Genomic DNA, 14,175 nt, shown 5'->3' with positions numbered 1-14,175 from the left:
TTCCAAGCGGTCTTCGGTGTATTAGAAATTGACCGATCCGAACAAATCTAACGACATAATTAATTCTTTGGAATTTTCTGCGATGGTATTTTATCGCGACGCGTCTCCAATAAATTGTACTATATTTGGTATTTTACGTCGTAAGGCGCGCGTGATACGAACGAATTGACAAATTTACGATAAAATAATGCAGAAGCGGAAACGCGTAACTTAACGCGCTACTTAAGTTTCATTGTTGAAATAATACAGGGTGGTTGGTAACTGGTGGTACAAGCGGAAAGGGGGTGATTCTACGCGAAAAAAGAAGTAGAAAATATAGAATAAAAATCTCTTTTTTTAATTTTTCCATCGAGACAACGATCTACAGCGAGATCCGTTATAACGAGACGCGACAAAGTGCACGCGTACCGAGCGGAAATTCAAAGTCGATTTTCTCGAAAACAAAGCCTCGAACGAAAAAATGTTATTCTATATTTTCGACTGCTTTTTTCGCGTAGAATCACCCTCTTTCCGCTTGTACCACCAGTTACCAACCACCCTGTATAATTTTCATATTCATAATTTTTCCCTTGCGCGACACGAAAGACGAACGTTATATTAAACGCTGCTATACTTTCGAGGGGCAGTGTACCGGTGTTGTTGCACCGGCAACAAGAAGAAGTAGAAGAAGAATCGTTAAGTCGATGGCTGGATGTCGTTTCGTATGCGCGCGCGCGCGCGCTGCATTTCTACCTTTTGAGAGGCGCGACTCGTAGGTGGTGACCGAGGACACGAAGGAGGAGACAGTGCTCACGATTACATAACGTAAAAGATAGCAAGCAAACGGTAGAAAAAAAAGGGGCAACGATTTCTTCTTCTTCCTCTTCTTCTTTTCCTGCTGCTGCTGCTCCCCCTTCCCCTCCTCCTCCTCCTTCTCCTCCTCCTCCTCCTCCTCCTCCTTCTCACTCTGTTTCTTCGGCTCGAATGCTCGTTGACATCAGAGGCGTTAGAACGATCTTTGAAGGAAAAGGTAAAGGCCCTTCCTAAACGATCTCTTTTACGCGCAACACAGCCAAGTTGCAGACTGACGCCAGCAAACCTGTCTAGGAATCGATATTTGCGAGAATTTTGTCCATTCTCTCTTCCATTCGTCCTACCGTCGCTTTCCACTTTTCGTTCGTGCAGCCGTGTTAATAAAATTTCCTCCGTTCTATAAATATCGAACGTTTCGAATTTTATCGATTATTGGAGCGCCTGGCGTTGCAAGAATTGTAATTCGTTACACATTGGAAAATCATCAGCGATAAGCAAGAGAGATAAGATGCGTTAACACGCTGACGCGAAGGAAACGAAGAATTTCTACATCGAGATGTCGCGTTACGTAAAAGCAACGACTCCGTCGATGTTTGACACTTTAATTATGCTTATCGTCTGTCCCTGCGCCAACGACCGATTCAAGGATATCATCGTTGGGCAGTCGGATCGTTAATGATTCGTAAAATTAAGTAATAGACGCGAGAACGTGGATAATTTTGTTTTGTAGCACGTTGGTTTACTTGTATAATCGATTTCACGGTTTTGTAATTAAAACTAATGAAATTACTAGGTTGAAAATCGTAGCGAACGTACGTTCGTTTAATAAAAGCGACGGTGATCGTTGAACGTAATAGAGAATCGTTCATGGGAATGGGTTTGATATCGAGAGGAACGATACGAGTTGCACAACGAGGCAGAATCATTTTTTGATAAGAGATCATCTCTTTGTTGCGGCGTAGCAATTTTGCCCCCTTTTGTGGCTTCTATCGCAGCGATGTGCGCGTGTTCAGATTATCTTTGATAAGTCACCATACATCGTCCGTCGTTAGTCTCCATAAAGATCCGGCCTATTATACGTTGCGAAGTGGTATTGAATCTATTTTAAGCACTAATTTAACGAGAATAATGCGAGATACGTGATCTCTCTCTCTCGCTCTCTCTCGTAACGCTTCGATTCTGATCGATCGCGAACGATCTGCGCGACCACCGCCGATACTTTTGTTCGATAATAGCGATGGAATAATTTAACGATTTTTATCGTTGCATTGGATTTACGTGCGCCAGAGCCTTCGTTTTAGAGAAACTGTAATTGATTAATAACTCTCAATAACGTTACACCATCGATCCTATATTTTATAAAATTTACACGGATGTAAGTAGAACTCGAAAGTCGTAAGTTACGTATCCGATGCTTCGTTTCGTTCCCTGGCACTCGGACGTAACGTCGTGTTTCGTCAATTTACGGTTAAAGTAGGAACCAAACGATCTTTCAACAGCGACAGTCGATTCCCGGAATTTCGATTAAACAATTTTCCAAGTAAAAATGCTACGCTACACGTAACTGATCGTAACTCTCCGCTCGTAAACGGGGACTGCTTCTAGAAGATCGATATTTACCTCAACACTATGAAGCAATTTGTAATACCGACATCATCGCGTCGTCGCGTTTTCAAATAAATCACGTTCCTTCGTTATTTATCGATAGCCAACCGATAAGGAAGGTAATAGTTAAGCGTGTAATTATCGCTATATAAAACAATCGTTCGAAGACTCGCGTATTACTGTAAACGTATTAATCGAACGCACGTCGAACGTATCGCGGTTAATTCTCATTTGAGAGCAGCCGGTTTGCCTGCGATCACGATAAACGCGTGCAACTTGTAACTAGACACAGAAATCCAAGATGTAATACTAGCCTCGGCGTCTTACGCTTTATCCAGCTACAGTTTCGTTACCTTCTAGCGACTACTACCTACTACCAATTATAAGTAAAAACGGGACGAAGCAGCGACTGTCCGGATGCCGGATATAAGACGCAGTATCTGTTATCTGACAGCGACGCGCTTCCAGTAACATACGTTCGATCGATATCGTAATTGGTCGCGCGAAACATTTCGTGTAACACCTTGTCGTTTTTAGGAAATCGGATCGGAATCATCGATTACACGGTTGATCGTTCTTCGATAAAGTAGCGCCCTACGTTGCTCGACTTTTGATTATCCGACGCTTCTCGATAAACGTTACGATATCTCGCAGAAAAAATATCGAGAAGTTTTCGTCTCGAATAGAGCTATCGAAGGTAAGTGAACTAATTTACTCGTTTACGGTCGGACGTTAAAAAAATTCCTTCTCGAACCGTAAATATTTAATGTTTCGTGTAATTGGCAATGCGAGCAGAAAAATACGCCGACCGTAAAGCGTCGAAGTAAACGACGAATCTGCGGACGAAAGTCACTGAAGAATTTCCATCGGTTCGAAGTGTTCGCGACCCTTGGCTCGCGCACATCCCTCTACGTTCGATCATCTTCTCGTAGGAGTATCGAGGCTGGCGAACCGACCACGAGAAATCCGAACTTGCCGATGTATTTCTCGAGAAACAGCGCTCTCCCTCTCGTTCGTGGAGCAGAACAAACCGTTCGTCGCTCGGTTTCCCGTGGTTCGGATTTTACGAGCTCTCGTAAACGCGTTCGATTTAATTCTCGCGCGTCACGTGTGCACTTTGTCGGTGCTGTCGAGAGCAGAGAGGAAGAATACAGGAAGCACAAAGAGAAACGAAGGGGGAAAAGGAAAAAGGGAGAATAGCGAAAGGGGGCGGAGAGGAAAAAATAGAACGTAAAAAGACGAAGAAAGGGAGAACGAAAGAGAGAGAGAGAGTGGCTGGGTCGAAACCAGTTCGTAAACCTAGAAGACGGTTAGTTTTGGTTGGGAGTCGCCGTGGGTGGCGGTCGACCAACAGGAACGAGAAAACCTGCACTGGCTTCTGTTTTAATGATGATCTATTTCGGTCGATGGCATTCGAACTCTCGCCTCGTGCTTCGTCAGTCAACAGGAAGCAATAGAATTTAATTTTCCACGGAGCACGTTTTCTCTTTCCGAAGGCATAGCGGCGATTCGATTAAAAATAAGTCACTCGTGAGCGGAGAATCGAACAGCACCGTTCGTCGCTGCGCCCTCCGATTCCTCGTCATTCTCCTTCTTTCCAAGGATGTTCTATTCCGATTCGATTCTTCGCCGAGATCCATCCTTTCCGTTAGGTTCCAAGATCCATGTTTCTAGACGATCCTCTTCCGCTATCCAACGTTTCTGCCAAACGATTCTTTATCTTAAAAATCGAGAATCCATCCTCTTTTTCTTATTTATTTGTTTGTTTGTTCGTTCGTTGGTGTTTTCGTTGGTAAGGAAATTTCCTCTCTAGGGACTACATCGTCGTTCTTCTTACGATAATCCGTAAACGTTTAGTTTGCGATTAGCAGTCGGTACGAATATCTTTTCGTCTTTCTAATTATACGTTAAGACAGCAGAGCGATTAAATTCATTTGTAACGATACAATTACGGTGATAACCCTGAGCTTATTTTGAGTTTATAGAATTTATAGGATTTAAAGATGTACAGATACATACACGCACATACATATCCATAGAAAATATATCTTAAAATCTAGAAATCTTGCGACTCGATCTAAAAATCGTAAACAATTACTTATAAGCATATATTTACGATATCTATGATCCGAAGAAATTTTCAAACGGAGAAAATCCTCGATCGCACGATTTAGATTTTTAAAAGACTCTGTTGTCGCGATTCCATTCTTCAAAGCGAATCGAACTTCTCCACTTGCGTTTCTTCTGCTTTACATTGACAGAGACGCGAAACCCTTTCTTTCTTCGTCGACCTGTTCAACGTCACGATGACTCACGAATAGTTTCGCTGAACACCAACTTTTTCACGAACGAAGGTCGCATTTCGATGAACGTGCTTCTTTCTTCGCGTCGCAATAAGATGCGTACGAGGAACGTAAGGGTCATCGGGTGGAAAAATTTCCACGGCGAGTTCGGTTCTTCTATTGGGTCGGCAACTAAGCGATTGCGGATTTTGTCATTATGCGATTATTGATAATTATATAAACAATACGAATCTGTGTTTTAGATCAACCTACGTGTACTGCAACGCGTAAATGTATAGGTAGAAAATTGGGAAACAGACGTCGATTAATTAAACCTGAAAGATCCGAGAAAGTCTCCGCTGTGGAACTATCACACTTTCATCGTACAAAAACGAAAGGCTCCTCCTCCACCGCGGAAACGTATTAGGTTGGCCGAAAAGTTTCTTTCGTTTCGCAAGGAAGAAACAATAGACGCACAACATTTTTTGTTTTATATTCTTTTGATCCATTATTTTTTCTATTCTACAATTTACATCGTATGATCCGTTTTGCATTACGCGCAGTACATCGACACGTGTAATAAAATATAATATAAAAATGTTTCTCATCTATCGTTTCCTTCTAAAACGAAAGAAACTTTCCAGACAACCTAATACAAAGAATTTCGTTTTCATTTCCGTTTATTCGTCGTCGTTGCAGTTTAGCTGAATATCCTGTCGTTTTACAAGCCAGTATACGTTACGGACGAAACTGTCGACCGTTAGGCGTTCATCGATTAACCCCGACTGCTCGAAACGAATTCGATTTCGCTTAGTTTCGAACAGCGGAAAAGTGAAATTTTACTGATTCGGGCGTGGATACGATTTCGCCGATCCGAACCTGTTATTAAAGCGAATTATGCGAATCGGTTTTATCGGAGAATATCCTTTCGTTCGGATACCCGCCAGTGTAACGTTAAAATCGATTAAAAGAAACTTACAGTACAGAAACGAAGGGAGGTTTTAAAGCGAGCGAACGATACAAAAGCAATTTCACCAAGTATCGTAACTAGAATGAGGGATGGTGTTAGATGTAAGGTGCCCAAGAAATACTCTCCGCGTTCAACAATATAATTTATTTAACAATCGACAGTCAACAAGCAACGACCAACGATCAACAATCCTCTCTTTTCGACTATGTTTGCTTCGCTGTTAGACTCGACCCTTCGCACTTCGCTGTTCAAAACCGAATGAATCTTTGAACAACATTAGGTTCAGCTAGAACCAAACATACGATAATCATTTATTATTCGCGTTATAGTACCACGCCAGAATAATTTACTTGTAATTCTCCATGAGAATTGATCGTAAACTACTTCCAAATATTAAAAAGAAATCTGTGGCGGCACTCGACAACAAATACCGCCACTGGACGCTAACTTCTACTGGACGACGGTAGCGCAGTGGTTAGCGCCTTAGGTTAAGAACGTTCGGGACACCCGGGTTCGAATCCCGGCGCCCGTAGTCCGATTTTTCTTCCATGGCACATAAATGAGAAGAAAGCAGCAGTAGCTTATAGCGACGTCTCTACATCGGCAGCACTATCGCGGCGACTATTATTATACCTCAAATCTTTGGACAGATTCTTTTCTTTCGTTGCCCCTCGATATCTCCACTATGCACTCATTGTGCATGTGCGCATATTACTCTTCATTTGCTGCCGTGCATACAGCGCACATCACCGGCTTACCTTATATCAACACTGATCGCTGTCAAATCCAATGTAATTACAGTTTTACATATATATTCCAATATATTCGGTTCAACGTATCTCCGCTGCTATTGCAGATGTGTCGACAATTCGATGCGCGTTACAACGCGTTCGTTAGACGTTCGCCACCGTTGCCGCGTACGCATTCTTGCGAATATTCGGCGGAAGGAACATAGGGATATCGATGGTACATTAAGCATGTCGGCCTTACGCTTTGATGACATTATGCTTGTGTCGCGAAGCCGTCGGAAATTTCCGTCGTCGAGTGCCGCCACAAGAATATTTCCAAGCATCCAAGTTTTACGAAGCATACGTTTTACGTCTTCGAAGAATGAATATATCTCGGGCCAACAATCTCCTAATGAAACACAGCAACGTGTCTGGCGTAACTGCAAATGAAATCTACCGGCTAAAGTTCAGTACGCGGCAACGGTTCATAGACGTTTCATAATTAAGCGTATGAAATTTCAGTTACTCGACGCGGCACAACTTGCTTAAACTCGTTAATCGTCGTTAAACGTTGTACATGATTAATCAATTTCCCTCTTAACAGGAATAGATACACAGCCGAACGATACTTACTACTCGCTCTCGATTCGCTTTCCCTTATTAAACCAACGTATCGATTTAATTTTCGGGTCAAGATTTAAGTACAAGCCTGTGCACACGATCTAGCCTTTTCGTTCCGGTTAGCTTTCACGATATTATACATTTTAATTTGCGATTATTATACAACTCGGCAACGTTCTAATTAGGTAGAGCATTCTCATTTCGAATTCTGCGAGTCAAATTTCGTTCGAAAGTATCGCTCGCGTGGTTCGTAGTATTTTACTATACTCGTTATATACTTAAGAGACGTGTATTATAGCGACACGCAGGATATACGTATCGATGTCGGAAATATCGGCAAAATATTAATAAACCGAGTCTCGAAACTCGCGTTTACGTCCGAAATTTTTCTTACGATTATAATTTTCAAATATCTGGCTCTTTCTATTTCTGTTTGATTTCTTTAATTTAGTCAAGGCCGGGTGTGCATCGAACCTACGATTCTACTACTATCTCCATTTATTTATTTTCTTTACTTTGCCTCGGTTCTTCTCCAGTTAGTAATATTTAAACTGCGCACTTATTGTTCCAGATAGAAGAGCTACGATAATTGTGCTATTGACGCTAAAACTATCGACAATTAAAACGAAGCGACTTCTACCAAAAATCAGATAAATTAACCGGTCTTTAGAAGATACGTAATAGTAGAATATTTTTATATTTATGGATTTATTACGATACATTCTCGCGAAAGGAATTCCACGTTACGTAGTGCATTCTTAGTAGATACACAAATAAGAAAATAAGTACACAAATAAATAACAAAAACAGATAAGTAAATAAATAAAGAATAAAAATTAAAAAAGTTACACTCTTGGAGCCATAATTCGAAAAGAATTACAAGCAGCGTATCTACGTAGTTTAATATCTGTTCACTTTCCTTTATGAATCTCAAAAATCTCACGATCAATCCAAGAAACAACTGGAAATAAAAGAAAGATAATTATAACCGTCCACAGTGAATATCCTGCCTCGTAGCAAATGGATTTTTTTGATGCATCAAATAAAATTTTAGTAATGAATTTACGCGTATCGCGAGATACAAAGAGATAAAAATCGCTGGTTTACACCGAACACGAGCAAACGCTTTCGCTCTCGCTATACGCTGTTGCTGGTTTGGTCTAAACGCAATTTGAAATTTTACTAAAGCGACGGAAGAACGAGCATTCCGCTCGTTCTTTTTCCTCGAAACGCGCCTTAAAGCGTCGTTGGTATTTCAGCCACGGGCGATCTAATTTTTTCTTAAATTGCGTTCATCGCCAAAACGAAAGTATTAGAATAGGATATCAGCTTTACGTACGCGCAAACGCGACATATGCAGCGATAACGTGTCGCCATCGTATCGAACGAATTTCCATTCGAATAATTATTTAATTATTTCCCTCGTTATTTGAACGTTCGACTAAAACATGGAAGAAATTATTTCTTACTTGGACGAGTCCTAGAGATATAATTTTATCTCCTGTTTACTATTTATCGATCGCGCGATAAATGAATTTTTACCGTAAATGACAATTCGTAATTTTCAATTATATTCGTCAACTACGAGGAACGCGCCAAAATCAAATATTCTTTCGGTCGACTCGTTCGAAAAGCAAGTGGGAACTATGATCTGGCTGTCGAGAGATAATCGTATAAATTTCACGATTCTTTCCTTGTACAAAATGAAACGGATAAGGCGGAACTAAGAACTAGTTGTTTGTACACTGTCGTTCGTCTGCCAATTAAATGCAAGTAAAAAATAAAAACGAGAAGTAATAATACGCTGTAAGAACTCGGGAAAGAACACGCGCACATCTGACACGGTGATACTACACGTTATGTTCAGGGTCGTGTAACGAGATATTTTTAACTCCACTTAAAATGACAATCGCAATGATTCGGCATTATTTGGCCGTATTGCTGGATAACTACGACTGTATCTATGATATAACAATTTAACTAGCCTTGGACGATGAACTACGATACTTAATTGCGAATAACAATAATTTTTAACACAGTTTTCTCCGCTACGCAATTATTGCTGTTAGATTAGAAAAGAGGCGAACGCAGTTGTTGATTTTGCTGGGCATGTGCGAACGATAACCGACGTCCGATTATGGATTCAACGATCGACCTTGCAAAGCCGTGGCAGAGGCCCCCCCACGTGTCGGAAACGGCGAGGAACAACGATCGTGTAGCTTCTCCTGGCGGACGTTGTTCCATTTCACGAGAGCGACAGCTGCCGCATGGAAACGATCGATCGTCCGGTTTTGTCATTTCCCAAATGTCTTTTCTTTCGGACAAGCTGCAAACGAGTAGTCTCTCCGAGAGCCAAGATCGACAAAGCTCTTCTTCCAGGTTTTGTTATTTTATTGTCCGTTGTCTGATACGCGCTTTGCGCATAATTTTAATTGAAAGAAAAAAAGAAACAGAAACGGCCCACTTATCTGTATTTCGTTCATCGAGGTTCGGTGATCGAACAAGGTGGCATAAATTGGAAGATAAATTTGCGAATATAATACTCGCGATAACGACGTTATCGCTGTTCTATTTTTCTATTTTCTATTTTCGAGTCGATCAACGTGGCTCAAGATTTCTACTTTTCCTACTCGATCGATACATTTTTACTATCGACCGAATTTCGTATCGTTTATGAATCGTACGATGTATCCTACGCATATAATATGTGTTTTATTGGAAAATGAATTATGAGATTGCTAAAAAGCAAGCAATCACACCACGACGTACGTACACGCGTCCAAACGCGTGTCCGCGGTCAAGCATTTTCCAATTCGATTTGCCTTCTAAGGAGAAATCAAGAAATCACCCGCCTCGTCTCGTCTTAAGCCTCTCGCAGAACGTAGCTTCCCAAATATTTCTCTACTTTTGTTTCATCTGGCGCAAGTTGTTGTCCGTTGCTGCGCGAAATACGTTGCGCGTCTTCCGCTAAATACGACTATGGCTTACCAGTTTCGTCGAATCTCGAGATGTAAACGCGCGGTCGACGAGACTTTCAAAATGCCGGTCGAATTAAGTAAAACGAACGAATTACGGATTTGTGTCGATTCGCGAGGAAAATGACGCAAAACGCAGCGTAACGCGAACGAATATGAGAAATATTCAAAGTAGTAGCAGCGTTAAAGCGATTTTCTATCGAGGTGTGCCGTTCTGTAAATCGTATTCTCGGAAGTAGGAATTTGAATAAAAATACGCTGTCTGGAACTCTCTTTCATGGTTCAATACGTTGTCACGTTGGGAACCACGATGGACCGAAATCTTTTTTATTTTCTTCGCTTCGTTCGTGGTTTAGTCCCAGAGCCTGTTACAGCGAAGACCTTTTTCAGCTTCTACTTCCGTTAGATTCTTATATTATACGATTTAGATTATTCTTAGCACGTACGTAGTTGGTACGTATCTAACGCAGCAGTAGACCAAAGTATATCGAATTTCCGATCGTAACGTTTCATTTTTACGGGATGTTATATCTTAGTGAGGTGAATTGGTGTAGGACGCGTAGGGTGCAAAAGAAATACTCGGCGGTGTTTAGCAGTATATTTATTAACAGTTTTCGCTTTCGACTGTTCACGTACCACTCTCCGTTCCAACCGACGATTCTCACAACTCAACTGTTTTTCTCCATCCGATTCGTTTCTTTTTGTCGCCCCTCGATATGCCCGCTACACATGCGTTCGTTAGCAACCGTTGCCACGTACGCCTTCTTCCAAATATTCGGCGAAAGAACCGCAGGGATATCGATGGGTCGTTAGGCTTGTCGGCATTTACGCTTCGCTGATATATTCGTACCGACGAAACTGTTGGATGGTTTTGTCGTCGAGTGCCCCGATACAGTCGATGCGCATTTCTTTACGATAACGTTATCTGAATCGCGTCGTCCAAGATTTTTTAGCCGCGATTTAACAGATCAAAACCGGGTAATAAAGTTGCCAGTGTGTTAACAGTGACCGTCGTAGCGGGTTCGGTCGATCGACCGGTTTCGAAATTTAATTAAAATTTCTACATTCGTCTCTTGCGCCCGTCTGACTTTGCGTAAATTCTTATATCATCGGATGAATCGATTTCTCAAATTTTATTTATATAAGAATTTACACGAAACTAGACGAACGAAGGAAATAACAGCGAATGCAGAATTTTTGATCGAATTTTAAAACCGGTTATTTGCCAGACCTGGCAAGCTTTGCGCTAACAATGTATCGAGGAGAACAAGCAACGTCGCGATTTCGCGATTTTAAGCGGTTTACGCGCGACAGCGTCGACCTCCGCACAGCGATTTTTACTTCGAAGAATTCGACCGCGTTGACGCGAAAGTTCATAGTGGGCCCGGCACGATCGTAAGTCGTCGACCTCGATCAAAAGAAACCGGCCGTGCATCAGGCTTGGCCACTCGATTTTATACGCGTTTGCTGAACGTTAGAACTCGGCGAACTGATCGAGAAATGACTGGCGTATACCGAATCTTTTTTTTTTTTCTCACGATTATAAGAGAGAAAAATATGTAAGCGGCTTTTTTTATCGAGACAAAAACACGATCAATTATACATGTTTATTGGTTTGTACCGATCGTAAAAAGTAAATGGAACTTTCATCCTTAGGCCACGAGTCAAGAGAACTGCGAATAACAAACAGCAAATTAAAAAATGCTTGATCATTTCTCGAGACGGGAAACTCGATTGCATATACTTAATCGTGTTCGTCGTATCGATCGAGTCTAATTAAGAACGTGTAATATATTCGAGATTAAAAAGTCGGTAGTCACAGCGCTAATGGACATACGCATAGGCAAATTAAAACCAGCGATATCGTAAACAAGTTCGATTTCATGAATTTTTCACACATTTCTCCGATTTCTATCTACACGTCGATCTTCATATACGTACGCGTTGTTTTTCTCTTTGATCGTCACTCGCGTTATCCGTGTTACGTTACAATCGCGCACTAATATCTTTGTGCGGTGAACTTTATTGTTCGCTATTTCGCACGAGCGAAGACAAAAGTCGAATGGTGCGATGTTCGACGATCTTTGACACCAAAGAGTATCCTCGATCTGTCGGTTTTTTCAAACGACTGTTCGTGTTTCGTCGTGATGGCGTCGCCTGCGTAACAGAAAATCGTTAATTTCCGTACGTGTCGCATTCTCTTCTACACCCTGAAAGATGCTACGTCGAGCATTCGACGTGACCAACGAATTGTGCAAGCGTAAAAATACACGATGACGAAGGAAATAAAAAAAGTGGGCAAGAAAAAACGTTGGTCGCGAGCGCGCGTACAGTCGAAACTATACGATACCGTTGGACGCGAAACCTAACCTTACTTGGTAGGAAGTTCGGTAATGTACGTAAGTTTCGCGTAAAATAACACGAAGGCGTCGTTCGAACGCGGAAGTATTTCGCGTTACGAAAGTTCTTACTCGCGCTGACTGTGGTAGAAAATAAACGTAAGTGAAAATTACACTATGAAGGTAAGGCAGAAGCTTGCGTTTAAATAAATGAAACTAAAAATTTCGTCGTTCGTTTCCTCGCGTATCGTTTGAGAATTGACGCGGAACACAAGTAACGCGGCAAGGCAAAATGCAATTTCTTCTGTTTCACGAGGAATCGCGTCGTGCTGCCCGTTTCTTACGCGTTCGATGTATACGTTGTTCGATCGGGACTCTGAGTAACCCGAGTAACATTCGAGAGATTCCAAAGTCAATCAGAGATATTTTACAATTGCACGTTGAAGATAACGATCTTGTTTTTATAACTGGTTTCTATATTTTCCCTGGTTTTGATGTTTTAACCTCCCGTGTTCGTTGCTCGAAATCGAAAATACCTCACGTGGTTACGTTCGAACCAGGAGCGAGAACAGTTTTATTCTCGTAAAAAGTCGCGCAGCTTTCTTTCTTATTTCTTCGCCAACACGTTGTATATTTTCATTTGACAACGTTAGATACGTGCGTGCCCGTCGTCGTGCAGTTTCATATAATTTCGCAATTTTCTACCCAACGGAACGATCGAGCGCGACTTTCATCGAAGCGACTCGAAACTCGATTATCGATAAACGCCTATTGTCCGAAATATTTTTCTAAAGCTCGTAAAATATTGGAACGAGCGCGGTTTCGCGTTTACAATGGTAACGTTGGCGTGGCACGAGCAACAAGGGTTAAACTAGATCGATTCGCAAACCGGTAGAAAAATGTAAATCGCGTGTTTCCTGTTTTTCTTCGGCCGCATTTCCGTCAGCTTTATTCCTTTGCTCGAAATTCATGGAAATCGTATGGAACGAAAACGGATCGCGCTACACACAAGAAAAATCGTGTAAAACGTTCTACGGATTCGCTGCTTCTTCTACGAAGGATTAAAAATCCCCTGGACTTTCACCGATGCTTATTTCCACCCACGCTTTCTTTGCGTGCATCTTTTCACGCGTTACATATACCCTACACGGTTCTACTTTTATCCCTGCGAGTATTTTAAACGCCGAAAAGAAACATTCCGCTGATCTATCCCGCGTTACCGACTGAGAATTGCGCCGCCAACGTTTACGAAAATTACACAAACTTTCTCTTCGCCTCCACCCACGACGATCTGCTTCGCTCCGTGTGCCTGCGTATTTCTTCCTCGTCTAGCGCGCCTATTTATATATCGCTGTTTTTATGCTGTAAACTGCCCCGGGAAGGAAAATATGTGCTTGGTATCAAACAATGCATTGGAAAAGCGCACGACATTAGACGCAGGTTTTACATTTTTTTTATTCCTGTTTTAAACTCGACATTCGCGGTTCTTCTTCTTTCGCTCGTTAAAATATTAGGTTATCCGGAAAGTTTCTTTCGTTTTCTAAGGAAATAATAGACGCGCGACGTTTTTTGTTTTATATCGGTTTATTGAATTACGCACGAATATAATAAGAGAAACACGACGGAATGGATCGTACCTAATTCGCTAAAATAATATAAAACAGAAATTGTTGTTCGTCCATTATTATGTTATGAAACGAAAGAAACTTTTTGGACAACCTAATACTTCAGCCATCTTTTATTCTTCTTTCTATTTTAAATGTGTGATTACAAATGTGTGGTTGCGTATAAAGTTATTCAACTACGCAATCACTCGAAATCGTCGATTAAATTGCAGCCATTTTCTCGTAATTTTCCCGTAAT

General features: G+C 41.5%; 1 protein-coding gene across 5 annotated transcripts in view; it reads left to right on the top strand.

The window, feature by feature from the left end:
• Positions 1-14,175, top strand: part of LOC117154154 (uncharacterized) — a 119,174-nt gene that overhangs the window by 51,591 nt on the left and 53,408 nt on the right. The window lies entirely within an intron of this gene.

Source organism: Bombus vancouverensis, chromosome 3, assembly GCF_051014615.1.
Source record: "Bombus vancouverensis nearcticus chromosome 3, iyBomVanc1_principal, whole genome shotgun sequence".
In the NCBI taxonomy this organism is placed as follows: Eukaryota; Metazoa; Arthropoda; class Insecta; order Hymenoptera; family Apidae; genus Bombus; species Bombus vancouverensis.
Note: the sequence above shows the minus strand (reverse complement) of the source record. Positions and strands in the feature narration are given on the sequence as shown.